General features: G+C 39.8%; 1 protein-coding gene and 1 long non-coding RNA gene across 2 annotated transcripts in view; both read right to left on the bottom strand.

Moving 5' to 3' along the window:
• The window catches only part of LOC147035814 (extracellular calcium-sensing receptor-like), a 31,090-nt gene extending 26,033 nt beyond the window's left edge, over nucleotides 1-5,057 (bottom strand). The window contains exon 1 of the mRNA XM_085847568.1: nucleotides 4,889-5,057. The gene's annotated coding sequence lies outside the window, so the exon portion shown is untranslated. The remainder of the gene's footprint in view (nucleotides 1-4,888) is intronic.
• Nucleotides 5,058-9,304: 4,247 nt separating this feature from the next.
• LOC147035813 (uncharacterized) lies at nucleotides 9,305-11,822 on the bottom strand. Its single transcript, XR_015062765.1, has 3 exons — nucleotides 10,821-11,822; nucleotides 9,707-9,759; nucleotides 9,305-9,413 (listed from the first exon to the last, which is right to left on the bottom strand). It is a non-coding gene; the product is annotated as an uncharacterized LOC147035813 (long non-coding RNA).
• Nucleotides 11,823-14,571: the final 2,749 nt, after the last annotated feature.

Raw genomic sequence — 14,571 nt, 5'->3', positions numbered from 1 at the left:
TTGCAGACCTCCCAGACTCCGGGTGGATGCTCGAAACAATACGCCACTGAGATTGGTCAAAGTATATCGAGTATATCGTTTCTAGTCTGTCCCCTGCACAGCAGAAGACGCAATTTTGCAATCACTTGTGTGTGTGATTGTTTTTGTGTTTGTGAGTGTATGAGTGTGTGTGTGTGTGTGTGTGTGTGTGTGTGTGTGTCTGTGTGTCTGTGTGTCTGTGTGTCTGTGTGTCTGTGTGTCTGTGTGTCTGTGTGTCTGTGTGTCTGTGTGTCTGTGTGTGTGTGTGTGTGTGTGTGTGTCTGTGTGTCTGTGTGTCTGTGTGTGTGTGTTTGTATGTATGAGTTTGTTTGTTTTTGTTGTGTGCTTGTTTTTTGTTTGGATGTGTGTGTTTGTGTGTGATTGTTTTTGTGTTTGTGAGAGTATGAGTGTATGAGTGCTTGTATGTGTGTGTGTTTGTGTGTGTGATTGTTTTTGTGTTTATGAGTGTATGAGTGTGTGTATGTGTGTGTGTGTGTGTGTGTGTGTGTGTGTGTGTGTGTGTGTGTGTGTGTGAGTGTGTGTATGTGTATGTGTGTGTGATTGTTTTTGTGTTTGTGAGTGTATGAGTGTGTGTGTGAGTGTGTGTTTTTGTACGTATGACTTTATATTTGTTTTTGTTGTGTGCTTGTTCTTTGTTTGGCTGTATGTGTTTGTGTGTGATTGTTTTTGTGTTTGTGAGATTATGAGTGTATGAGTGTTTGTATGTGTGTGTGTTTGTGTGTGTGTGTTTGTGTGTGTGTGTGTTTGTTTGTACATATGAGTTTATGTTTGTTTTTCGTTTGTCTGTGTGTGTTTATGTGTGTATGAGTTTGTTTTTATTTTTATAATTTATTTATTTTGTGAGTGTGTGTGTGTGTGTGTGTGTGTGTGTGTGTGTGTGTGTGTGTGTGTGTGTGTGTGTGTGTGTGTGTTTGTACGTATGAGTTTATGTTTGTTTTTGTTGTGTGTTTGTTTTTTGTTTTGCTGTGTGTGTTTGTGTGTGACTGTTTTTGTGTTTGTGAGAGTATAAGTGTTTGTGTGTGTGTGTGTGTGTGTGTGTGTGTGTGTGTGTGTGTGTGTGTGTGTGTTTGTACATATGAGTTTATGTTTGTGTGTTTGTTTTTCGTTTGTCTGTGTGTGTTTATGTGTGTAAGTTTGTATTTATTTTTATTTATAATTTCTTTATTGTGTGTGTGTGTGTGTGTGTGTGTGTGTGTGTGTGTGTGTGTGTGTGTGTGTGTGTGTGTGTGTGTGTGTGTGTGTGTGTGTGTGTGTGTGTGTGTGTGTGTGTGTGTGTGTGTGTGTGTGTGAGATCGAATTATTTGGAACTGTTGTGTGTAAAAACGAGATGTGCGAGTGTGTCTGTCCCAGCCATAACTTTTTATGATTTAAGCTTTTGTCTTCAAATTTTCAACAAAGCTATATTAAGAGAATACGGAGAAGACAAATTAATAATTTTGTCAAAAGGTCAAAGTTCAGCATCACATAAAATCATAAACTTTCATTCAATTGACCTGAAATTTAAAGATTTTGCATGTTGGGTCATTGAATTGGTTCACCAATCAAAGGCTGGAAGCTGATAAGTTCTTTTTTTTAAATCAAAATATCAAAGGTCAAGGTTGCATAAAATCGTCAATTTTCATCCGATTGACCTGAAATTTAAAGAATTTGCACATTGGGTCACTGGAATGCTTCACCAACCAAAAGCTCGAAGCCAATTGTTTTTTAGATCACAAAGTCAAAGGTCAAGTTTATATAAAATTGGCAATTTTCATCAGATTGACTTGAAATTTGAGCATGATTTGCATATTGGGTCACAGAAGCCTGCTTCTTTTGAGGTTAAAAGATCAAGGTCGCCTAAAATCGTAAATTTTTTTTGTATTTTTTTTTTCTGTTTTCACCTGTTTTCATCAAGTTTCGCATACGGAAGAAGAAGTCTGAATACAAAGTGGGCTTTGCATTTTCAGATGCTCTCCAGTTTATTTTGTATACAAAGTCACGGCTTCTGGAAGATATAGAACACAGAATCTATCCGGATGCGACAAAAGAAATGGATCTGTTGAAAAATGGGGGGAACACCAAAAACAGTGTTGAAGGACAGAATAGAGTGACTTTGACAAAAAAAGGGAAGTGTTGAAGAAAGAGGGGTTGGGGAAGGGGTGCACGGGGTAGACAAGATGGATACAGAAGCAACTCTCAGGAAGGAAAAACTGGAAAATTGGAAGGAGGTGGGTTTGGGGGATGGGGAGTTAACGTTGCCAGAAAAGGTCATGGTTTTGGATGGGAAGGGTAGTGGAAGTTGATTCCACAGGTGGGAAAAAGTGGAACGAATGAGTGGAACATTTCACCAGAAGTGGGCTGATGGTGGAACGTTTGTGCCCTGCAGAAACCTGGGGGGGGGGAGGAGGAGGAGCACAGAAAGAGCAGATGGTGCAAGATGTGTCTGTTCACCACTGATTTGTCCCTTCCACTCCTGCCCCTCTTGTCTCATGCCCCCTTGCTGTGAGTTGTGTATTAGCTCTCATACGAGCCTCAACAAGGTATACAAAAAAAGACAACAAATGAGGTTGTAGCAGACAGGGAGTAGTGGTTTTTATTTGGGTAGTAGTTTTCTTGCAGTAGTTGAGTGATTTGCCGTAACACTGTCGTGACTGAGAACAATGCCAGATGGAGATACTGCACAACACTCAACAACTGCGAGAAAACCACGACCCAAATGCATTAATCAAACATTGTCACTGGAAAGCGAACCACAGCAACAACAATCCAGCCACAGCAACACACAAGGTGGCACTTCTATGGATCTCAAAGCATAAGCTGCACACAATGTCAGTTCAATTTAACATCATCCAGAAACCACAAGCATCCTTACAAGCAAAGATGTCAAAGCTTAAGGATCACTGGAAAAAAATTGACAAAAAGAACATCATCCATAACATACCATGTAAAGATTGTGAAGCCATATATTTTGGCTAAACGTCCAAATGCCTAACCACATGACGAACCAAACATCAACGTGCTGTGAAGAGACAAGACAGGCTGTCCTTGGTTGTGACACACACACACACACAAACACACACACACACACTCACGCACGCACACACACACGTCCTCATGGAATCAGCCCACTATCCTTGGCACAGGATCATTAAGGGTGAATTGTGAGGTTATCGAGGCCTGTCACTCCTGTGAAAACTCCATCAACCATAACATTGAATTGCATCTCACATTCAAAGCACTGACAGTCAATTACAAACAACAACAAAAGCAGCAGAATAATTTGAATGCATCGAACCCTATGATTTGTGAGGACTTGAACCAATCCACGATGAAAACCGTTCTCAATGGAACTTAACGGTGTCACCACCACACCGCTCTTCATGCCTCTAAGGAAGAGAGCTAGCTTATTCTCAAAATGTCAAAATGTCAGGCTTTGATACTGAATTTATTATTTTACTGCTCAGTGTGCTATATTATACCAATATATTATTGTGTGTATATATATATATATATATATATATATATATATATATATATATATATATATATATATATATATATATATATATATATATATATATATATATACATATATATATACATATATATATATATATATATATATATATATATATATATATATATATATATATATATATATATATATATATATATATATATATATTGATAATCCCTGAGGTTTTTGGCAAAAATAATTGAAATAATAAGGATAACAAGCAAAAAAGTCAGAAAATGTCAGAGCCCCGATTGTTTTAGAAATTTTGCTCTGCGGAGTTAAAGGATTTGTCCACATTTCTGTTCAACTAAAATGGCTGCCTGTCTACAGTCGGCCATCTTTGATGCGTTCGCAAAAAAAGTGAGAAGCACGTGTATGTCATCATGTGCTGTGCTTTTGCCAAGCTTGAACAAATTCGGACCATGCATGTCTGAAAAATTGTTGGGGACACATTTATGTAACAAAATGGCCACAGTCGGCCACCTTGGATCTGATCTCAAAACAAAATGACCTGCATATGTAAGCCATCATTCTTTATGAGTGTGCCAAGTTTGAACAACATTGTAAATCCTTGACTGAGAAATGGTTGAGGATGTGTTCAACATCAGGTTTGTTTTTTGCAACTAAAATGGACGCCAGTCGGCCATCATGGATCTGATGTCGAAAAGAAAAATGACGTGGATATGTAAGCCATCAATCGTTATCTGTGTGCCAAGTTTGAACATCATCATGGAAGGCAAGTCCAATAAATGGCTGAGGATGTGTCCAACATCGTGTATTTTAGAACTAAAATGGCTGCCAGTCTTCCATTAGACCAAAGTTGATCAGATTGCAAAATAATGTCAGGTGCAAGTGTATTCCATTGTGTACTGTGTTTTTCCAAGTTTGAACAAAATCGGACCATGCATGTTGGAGAAATGGTTGGGGACACGTTTAAGTAAAAAAAAATGGCCACCAGTCGGCCATCCTGGATCTGATGTTGTAAAAAAAAATGAAGTGCACATGTAAGCAATTAATTTTTTTTATCTGTGTGCCAAGTTTGAATAAGATCTGTAAAAGCATGTTTCCGATGGTTGAGGACGTGTCAGGTGTGTGCCCCATTATCTCATCTCATGGTATTTGATTGTTCAACATATGGACAGGAGGAGGTGGGGTGTCAAGACAGATCACACATCTGTTCTAACATATTGTCAAGTCATGACAGATAATATCGATGACTTGCTACAGGTAACATGTAAACCTGTACCAAACTGTTTCATGGTCGTGTTTTCTGTAACTAAACCGACTCCGAAACCAGGTTACATGGTGAGGAGGGTTTATGGGTTTAGACACGAGCAGGATTAAAAGCAAAACCTGTCAAAGAGTGGAGGAGCTCCAAGTGGGCTGATGGCCTCCAGATGTGCTGTCCAACTGTGTCTGCGGACGTCCTCCTTCAGGTGGGTTACACATTTCTAATTGGGTGGAAGCAGGATTTGCACTCCGGCCACTGTAAAAACACTTCATTCTGCAATATACACAGAAAAAAAACACAGATAAAACTAAGAAGAACCCCTCTACTCACTCAGTGGGAGTATCTCCTGTGCAGCTGCCCTTAGCAAGGCAGTTCACCAGATGACGGGACTGGGGCAAAGCATTTGGTAATGCCATTATTTGATGATTGCAGGGAAATCACAGGACAGCCCTGCTGGGTCGGGTTGGGGTGTTGTATGACAGGGTGGTGGTGAGGTGTTATCCAGCAGATGGCAGTCTCCTCGAGTTATTCTGTGGTGGTCCCTTTGGGTGGGTGCCTGAAATATCCTAACTTAATGAGTGTCATCTGAGTCTATGCTGTCATTTGAGCTCTCACATCTAAACATCAGCATGACAGCACTTTCTGAGGCTCAGCGACCAGATTTTGGTGAGATCATGGTTGGTACCTGCAACTACCACTGGTCTGGGCTCTCTGATGGTCAACATTCTCAGGGAGTTGCTGTAAATGTGTCCAATAACCTCTGCATCTTATGGTAATCAAGGAAACATCAGTCATTAAGCTTATTCTGAGACTGAGGATCCATCTCCCTCTGGGTGTCATTGCCCTAGTCTCTGTATATGCTCCGACTAAGGTGTATGATCTCACAGAGAAGAAGACATTTGATGCTGTGCACCACTCTGTGGTTGCTTGGGTGTGACAGGCTTGATATGCTTCCAATCTTGGAGAATTTCAGTGCATCCACAGGCGTTGATATGGATGTTTTTGAGACTTGTTAGCCCAGTGGGTCTGGAAACAGGAACCAGAATTGTGCGACGCTCCTTGACTTTGCTATATGTTGTGGATTTAGGGTGGATGGTTCTTGGTTTCATCGCCCACAGACAGACCGCTGCACTTGGTATTCCATTACTTGAGGTGTGTCAAAGGAGATTGACTATGTGTTTGTTGTTGGTCGCTGGAGGTTAGTCGAGAACTGCAGTGTCTACCAGAATGCTCATTTCCTCAATAGTGATCACAGGCTTGTTGTAGCCATTCTGAAGCTATGGCTCAAATTCAAGAGAATGTTAGCATCCCAGCCTTGGTTGGATGTTGGCAAACTCAAGGATGAAAGAGTAGCTGCGTTGTTTGTAAACATGTCGAGTGGGGGTATAAGGGGTCTGGATGTTTCAGGGGATCTTGAAGAGTTGCGGAGTGTCTTCATGACGACCATCATTGATGTCAGTGGGTGTCTTGGAGCCCATCGTCAAGTGAAGAAGAATTTTGTATCGCAAGGGACACTGGATACTGTAGAAATATAAATAATTATTTTATTATATATTCACTTTTGTCACTTAAATGATATGCACATATACTCTTGTGTTTTCAGCAATTAGGTATTAGCTCTCATTATTGCACTGGATTCAGAATGGCTGTCTGTAATAAAACAAACTCCCCTTCCCCACAGCCTTTCTAACTTCCATATTTCTTTATTGACAGAATATAATTTTCTATTTACTCTTGGTTTTATTAAAATAAATACTGAATATTAAGGAATCACCACATATTACATAATTATGTTAGCTCATGTGTAAAAATGTCATGATGTCTGGAGCACTGGACTGTGAACTTTAAGCAACAATTGTTCTGTTTCATTGGAATGTTTATTGAAGATGGTGTGCATCTTGAATCTCTCAACCTTATCTTACTTCTGGTTGTAAGTTGCTTTCGAGTTTTGAGGATTAGTAGATCTTGGAATGACCACTGTCAAAAGGCCATGAGTAATCACCAACCCTTGCCCCTGAAGCTGGCCATTGCAATTCTTTATCTCATATCTTTCAAACCCTTTGTGAGTACCGATCATCAGATGTTTCCCTCATCTCACCCCTCCCCATTCTGTTGAGTATAATTGTGAGTCAGATCTATGTAAAATTAGAAAGAGGACTGCACATAATTTTGCTTGAATGTTGTGTTGTTTTAATCCTCTTTCTCCATGCACATGATTAAATGATTTAAACTCTGATGGAGAAGAACTGAATTATTTGACAATTTGGTGAGCCAAGGCAGGAGGCACTTTTCCTCAATGAAGCAGAGATCGGTGGCTGCAGTTGGAGGAACGGCAAACACGACAGCTCACCAAACAGGTGTGGGAATTTTTTTCCCGAGGGAATAGGTGTGTTTGCCCTCCCTACATGTATGTCTCATCTTTCGAACAACTGGTAAACGTGTTTCCAAATTAAAAAGAGTTCGAACCATTTTGATTTTTGGGAGGTGACGGGAGGGGGGGGGGTTGGCAGGTGATGGTTGGAGCCCCATCTCTTGGAGATAAATCTTGGTTGTTGGGATAGATTCCCAGTCCTGATCAGACAAAAAAAAACACTATGTGCACCCACGTTGTTTAAGTGTATGCCCAAATTAATTTGGCTTTCCTCCTGAAGTTGGAAAGATAAGATTGGTATTTCCACCTATCGTTGGAATATTAATTGATGTCATTCATTGTTTTCAACCAGCAGTTGAAGTTGAAGCTGAAGGAATTCTGTGTTTACTTTCAAGCAGATTCTGAAAGGATAGAGCTCTTGTATAGTTGTATTTTCATCTGTTTTGTATTTACATTGATTTGTACATAGTACTATGTGTTGTATTATTTGAGTTATTTGCACTGAGTGAGCGTGATGGGTAACAAACTTGCTTCGGTGAGTCAGGTGATTGTATCCACAAAAGTTCCGTGTGTATGGTACGTGCATGATAATTATGGATCAGAATAAAAAAGTGATGTTGGTACGTGGTGTAAGTGGCAGAGGGAAACAGAAATGCGTTCCAAGAAGATGGTACTTTTGAAAGGAGTGGATTGAAAATTTGAAATGAGAATTGGAAAAGAGGGGGAAAAAAGGAGAAAATGGCTGGAGAAGTAAATTACAGGGTATTTTTTACGTGGAATTCAGAATGCATGGAGAGGAAGGACAAATGTAAAATGACAGATTTAAAACATAGCTGAGAAGAGGTACAGGATAAGCTAAGGAAAGTAACAACTCAAATGCCCCTTAACATGGAAAGGTATCAGCCCCACTGCAACCCAAATTGTATCATCAGATAGCTGAAGTATCAGCCCCACTGCAGCCATAATTATATCCTCAGATAACTGAAGAGGAGGTAATTTACAAAGTGGAAACCTCTCCAGCTCCTGGCGACAAGGAATGGTGCAGTAGAATGAACCTGATGAATTACAAAATCCACTTCCTGATGAGGGGTAGTTCAGGTAGAAATACCTGTTCCTCAAAATGTTCTGACACCTGCTGAGTGCACAAGGTCTAAAGTACCATTAGTCCTTGATGTTCTGCTCTCTAATAGAGAGAATAACCCCAAAAAACCCTTATTAATGCCCCAATGAGAGCATTCCCAGGAAATAATAGTCACCCAGTATATATGTATGGAACATGGACATATGCTGATGTGAAGGAAGTGGCGAAGGGAATGCCGTCAATCAGACAGAACCATATGTGATGTAGGGACAAATTAGAATAAGAATATCAGGGACTTACACATACTATTAAGAATGACGGTACATGAAGGATAATTGCAGACCCTGAAAACAATGACAAGGTGGACACCACTAACTGTAAGGCAGAAAGATATTGATGATGGACCTAAAGCGGCACAGATAATTGCCCTAAAAATGCCATTGTAGCATTACCAGCTGAGGTGTATTTGGACAAAGTTCAGGCTTGCGAGAAGAAAGCAGGTGAAGACCCTATAGACTATTTGGACAGATTACAAAAATCTTTTACATTGCAATCAGGGATAAACAAAATGCAATGAAAATGCCATTAAAATATGCTTTTATGAATGTGCTGTTTTCAGAAATCTGGGTGGACATAAAAAGGTACCTTTCTTCATTGAAATTGAAGTATCACGCTCTACGTTACGACAAAATGATTTTTCCAAATGTCACTCTATCATGGGCACAGATTAATGTAGTAGGTGTATCAGGAGTTCTGATGGTAACCGCACTGACGAAAGGATTATAGGAGCAAGTGGGTCCATTGACAGAGCATCATTCTTTTCTCTTAGCAACTAACTCTCCGTTTAATCTCCGAGGTAGAGATTTACTATGCAAGTTAAATTACACCATAAAATACAATCTGGACGGGGTGTATCTGGAAATGCCACATAATTTGCATGAGTCCATTTTGAATTTGTTGCAAATGACCGTTGAACCTATTGTGTATTGGTGGAAACTTGATGACTCGACTGCATCTGTGTACATGAGTGAAATATTAATGAATCCAATGAACGTTGTGCCCGAAGTATAGGAATGGGCAACTCACCATCAGATTGATATTCAAGGATAGAGGTTCCATCTCCACTCTATGGCATATTATGATGGCATGGGTGATGAGTGATGACACAGGATATGCAAAGGAGGTTTTTCCACATCTGCAGACAAGGTATGACATACACCTAACGTCACTGTGGTTAGGAAAGCAGGGTATAGCTTTGGAGGTGTGTCCAACAGCAAGGCAACAAGAACTATGGAACCCTTTCAGTGTTGTAAGAATACCAGGCAAAGGATATTGGACCAATGATTACCAATCTAAAATAAATTGGTGAAGTGAAGTATGTTGGGAAAATTCAAGGAGCTCCGCTTTATGTGCTAGGTGAGTACCGATTTTGCTCAGGGTTAGGAGAAAAGGTAACCACCTCCACTTTTACAGTGAATAAAACCCCACCTTCTAAAGTCTCCAGAGTCGCACTCGACCTTCTTGATCAGGTGCCTTCTTGCCTGTGGACAAGACACCCAAACGATGTCGGACAAATCAAATGTAAGAGACCAGTTTAAATCACGGTGGATTCGTCTAAACCGTTTCCCCGGAACCAACAATCCTTATGACCAGAGGCATAGGCCAAGATCGCAAAAGCAATCCAATCTTTGCTGGAACAAGTAACCATAGTTCCCATTGTTAGCCTGTTTAACATGCTCATACTGCATGCAAAGGAACCTGGGAAGCAGACATGGTACTTTGTGCAGGATTTAGAAACAGTAAATGAGTGTGTAAAACCTGCTCATCCAATTGTTCCAAATCCAGCTACTGTACTATTTAGCATTCCATGTAACATGAAGTAGGCCTACTACTCAGTCGTAGATTTATGGAGTGAATTTTTTTTCGTACCAATGCATAAGGAGTTTCAGTATCTATTTGCATTCATGTACAACCATAAACAGTACAAGTGATAGTACTTCCCCATGGATATACAGAGTCCAATGTTATTTTCCCAAGTACTGCATGAAGATTTGAACAATGTTACATTTCCAAGACGCTCAGTGTTAATGCAGGATATCGATTATCTTTTGATATGCTCTCCCTCAAAGAAAGCATGTTGAACAGGACACTATCATACTGTTAACGGTATTGGAGGACAAAGGACATAAAGCGACAGAAGAGAAACTGCAATTCTGTAAGGAAGAGGTGAAATATTTGGGACACATCCTGAAAAGGAATACGCGATTTCTTTCAGCAGAATGAGGAACAGCCATATGGGCGCTCCCAAAGCCAGCAACCATGAAGCAGATGAAATAATTTCTAGGAACTGTGGGTTATTGTCGACAATTGATTGTTGAGTTGATTATGCAGTGCTATCATGTGCTCTGTTGGACATGAGCTTACCAAGCAGCCCAAATCGATTGGAATGGACAGAAGAAGCAGAAACAGCATTTTTAGGATTAAAGAATGCACTTTTATCAGGACTGCCAGATTATGAAAATACTTTTTACCTCTATTCACACAGGACGAGAGCATTCGCACAATCTGTACTAACACAAATATGATGCGGCCGATAGCTTACCATAGTGTTAAGTTGGACTTGGTGGCTCAAGGATCTCCATCATGTTTAAGGGCAGTGGCTGCTGCCCTGCATGTTGTGCAATCCACGACCTCCATTGTGTTAGGAAAACCATTGATCCTCCTTGTATCACAGGCTTTTCCAGCAGTGATTTTGAAAACAGAAACACAATATCTTTCATCATCGAGTGACAACATACGAATTACTATTATTGGCACCCTTTGTCATTACCATCCAGCGATGTCCACCTTTGAACCCGGCCTCGCTTTTGCCAACTGCAGAGGACAGTGACCCACATGACTGCATGGAGATAACGATGTATGTGGTGACACCACAGTTGACTTAACGGCTGTCCCATTGGTTAATCCGGATTTGATATTATACATGGACGGAATGTCATCAAGAGCATTAGGTGGCTCATTATTGTCTGGATATGCCATCTGCATGGAATCAGAGATATTGGAAAGTGGAAAATTGCCAGTAAATTATTCAGCACAAGCAGAGATTTTTTTCTTTGACGTGAGTATACTGTTTAGCAGAAAACCAGGAATTGACTATTTATACACTCACAATATGCTCACGGAGTAGTGCATTGTTTTAGCACACTCAGGTGTGAAAGAGGGTTTTTGACATCTTCAGGCAGCCAAATTAAAAACGGTGATCCAATAACCAAATGAAAGCAATTTTATTACCATCAGTGATTGCAGTAATTAAATTTGCTGTGTATACAAGAAGGCTGGATGGTATTTCAAAAGGGAACACGAGGGCAGATGGAGGAGCAAATTGCAGCAAAGTCAGAACAAAACCCAGTAATCACACAAGGTGCTCTAACAACCACTGAGATAACCTGTCATTAGAAGATGTAGCTGCCATCCAGACAGCCATTTACAACCAGCAAAAGGATAAATGGGTGAACTCAGGATAAACATTTGATGTTGATTTTCAACGATGGATTTCCCATTATGGATGTATGGTGGCGCCACATGCATTACTACCATGGCTTGCTCGTTTATCTCATGGAATTGACCACGTCAGTAAAGGTGGGATGTGTATGTCGATTGAAAAGCCATGGTATGTACCAGGCTTCGTATCAGTAGCTGAACAATACTGTGTAACTTGGCACATTTGCCAGAAATATAGTCCAGGAAAAGGCGAGAAGACAGTACAGGTGGCACATCAGCCCCCAACAGGCCCATTTGTACATATGCAAATGGTTTCAATCAGATGCCTATATGTTGTGGGTATGTCCTATTAATAAGTGATATGTTTAGTAAGTGGGGAGAGGCTTATGCATACAGAAGGGCAGATGCAACCAGAGTCATAAAAAGTTTGATGAAAGATTTCATTTGTTGATTTGGCATACCTTGCAAAATTTTGACAGACCAAGGAATGCACTTCACAGCAGAGGTATTACGAGAGTTATGTAAGGCATTGCAGGTGAAACAAAATTTTCATTGTCCATACCACCCACAATCAGCTGGGGAGATGAAATGACAGAATGGGGTGATGAAGAAGATATTGGCCAAAATTTGTGAACAGACAAATATCAAATGGTCAGACACCATACCACTCACCCTGGTAACAATGAGGAAAAACCCAAATGGGAGAACAGAGCTCTCACCACACAAAATCTTAATGGGAAGGCCAATGAGGGTATCTTACTCATATCCATTAACGATGAGGAGATGGACATAAATCAAATGGATGATACAATATTTCCATTTTTTATTTCACTAACAAACACTGTAATAGTTTTATATTCAAAGGTCAAAGAGGCCTTACATGAACCAGCAGTGAACGAGTATCACAACTTCAATGCTGGGGACTTTTTGTACATTAAGTCCTGCAAAAGAAAAAAAGGACCTGCAGGCAAGGTGGACTGGAGCATTTCAGGTACTCTTAACTACTCACATTGCAGTAAAGTGCAAAGGCAAGGCAACATGGATCCACTCCTCTCATTGCAAGAGGATCGACAAAAGTGACGCAAACAATCATGCAGAGCATTCTTCCTCGGAATGTCTTTGAGGATGGTGGTGATTATGCTGGGATTAAGTTTGTTACTGCCAATAACTTTGGTTTGCTTAATAGAGGCAGGAAAATTCCCCTGACTAGAAGGACCAGGACATGGTACCTATACTAATTCCTGTGCATATGTTCATCAAGAAAATTATTTTCAAACTGCTGTACCCACACACTAAGTTGTAATACATCCAAATCAGGCTTTGACGCATACCAATTCAAATTGCCAACCAAACACTGTGTATCAGCATTAAGAAAAAAACTGTGCATCAATATAGATGGTGAAATAAAAGATAAATCTGAGCAAACCTACTAGCGCATTTGCACCAGGATGGATTGCACGGACTAAACACCCATTTAGACATATCTCTAAAAGAAGCACAAGTAGTAAATGAAAGTAGCTGTTGGATTTTCACCCATATTCCTCATTCAGTAAAGAGTGGAATACCACTTTCTACACATCCCTTTGAAGGAGAGGATATTTGTGGTTACTCAAGGAAAATAATTACAGATCAGGGAGAACATAAATTGGAAAAGGTTTCAACGAATTTATGGAAAAGGGGCAGATATAACTGTAGAAAATCAATATATGGTAATAGACCAACTTTTTATGAACATAAAATGCCTCCACACTTCACAGTAACTACCACGATGAAAGGATTTATTTGCTTAACTAAAGATATAGTCAATAAAACCATTCATATGGAAGAGTCCACCTGTAAATATTATTTAGATGTAAGATTGGCAAGCAACTTAATCATACCAGGAGCTCCAGGGTTTCCTTACATAATATTAAGAGCTCAATAAACTTTTCCTATCATAATAGGAGTAGCCTGGAACAAAATGTACTTCATATGTGGTTATAAAGCATATCCCTGGCTTCCTATAAATTGGTCAGGCTGCTGTTACTTGGGTGATGTTGTAATCCATATGTGCCTGATAAAAAAGTCCTCATTCAAAGCTTTACATCAGAGGGGAAAAAGGACCATACTATGGCAGAATGGATTGGAATGGTGGTACTCCCTCAATATAGGAAATGGAAAGCAGGAAGAAAACTATAAGATTTAGCAGCCAGCACAGAGCAACTTGCTAATGAAACTGCTGACATCCTTGCTGACGTTAATGCTGAAATGGTGGCGATGAGGACTGTCATGCAAAATCGAATGGCTTTAGACTTGTTGCTTGCTGTGAAGGGAGGAGCATGTGCAATTATCAGTTTTGATTGCTGTACTTACATTACTGACATATCAGAACATATTACTAATCTAGCAGCTAATATCAAGAAAGAAGGAGCAAAATTATATGGTTACTTTAATGATGATTTGGGAATAGCAAGGTGGTTATCTAACTTGTTTGGTGGTTGGGTAGCTGCCATTTTAAAATTTAATTGTACAGTTACTTTAATTATCTTGATTGTATTATGTCTTATTAAATGCATGCCAGCAATAATTACCAAATGTTTTAAGGAAACTACTCCCTCTGTAAAGATACAAATTGAGGATGAGCTTGATAGCCAGATGGATAAGGAGGCCTTACAATAATTGTGCAAAATGGAACTTTAATATTATTTGGATAATATTTTGCCACTCTTCCTCATATGAATTGCAAGCCAAAGTGTGATAGTATAATGCTTATCATAGACTGAAATCATGAGATTGCTGAACATTACTAAATAATATTGGAGACTTAGTTAACATGTTGTTGGACCTTGTTGATTAATTAAGGGTACTGCAGA

The sequence above is a fragment of the Eptatretus burgeri genome, chromosome 1, assembly GCF_056783735.1.
Source record: "Eptatretus burgeri isolate ZD-2024b chromosome 1, Ebu_testis_v1, whole genome shotgun sequence".
Taxonomy (NCBI): Eukaryota; Metazoa; Chordata; class Myxini; order Myxiniformes; family Myxinidae; genus Eptatretus; species Eptatretus burgeri.
This window is presented reverse-complemented; position numbering and strand designations above follow the sequence as displayed.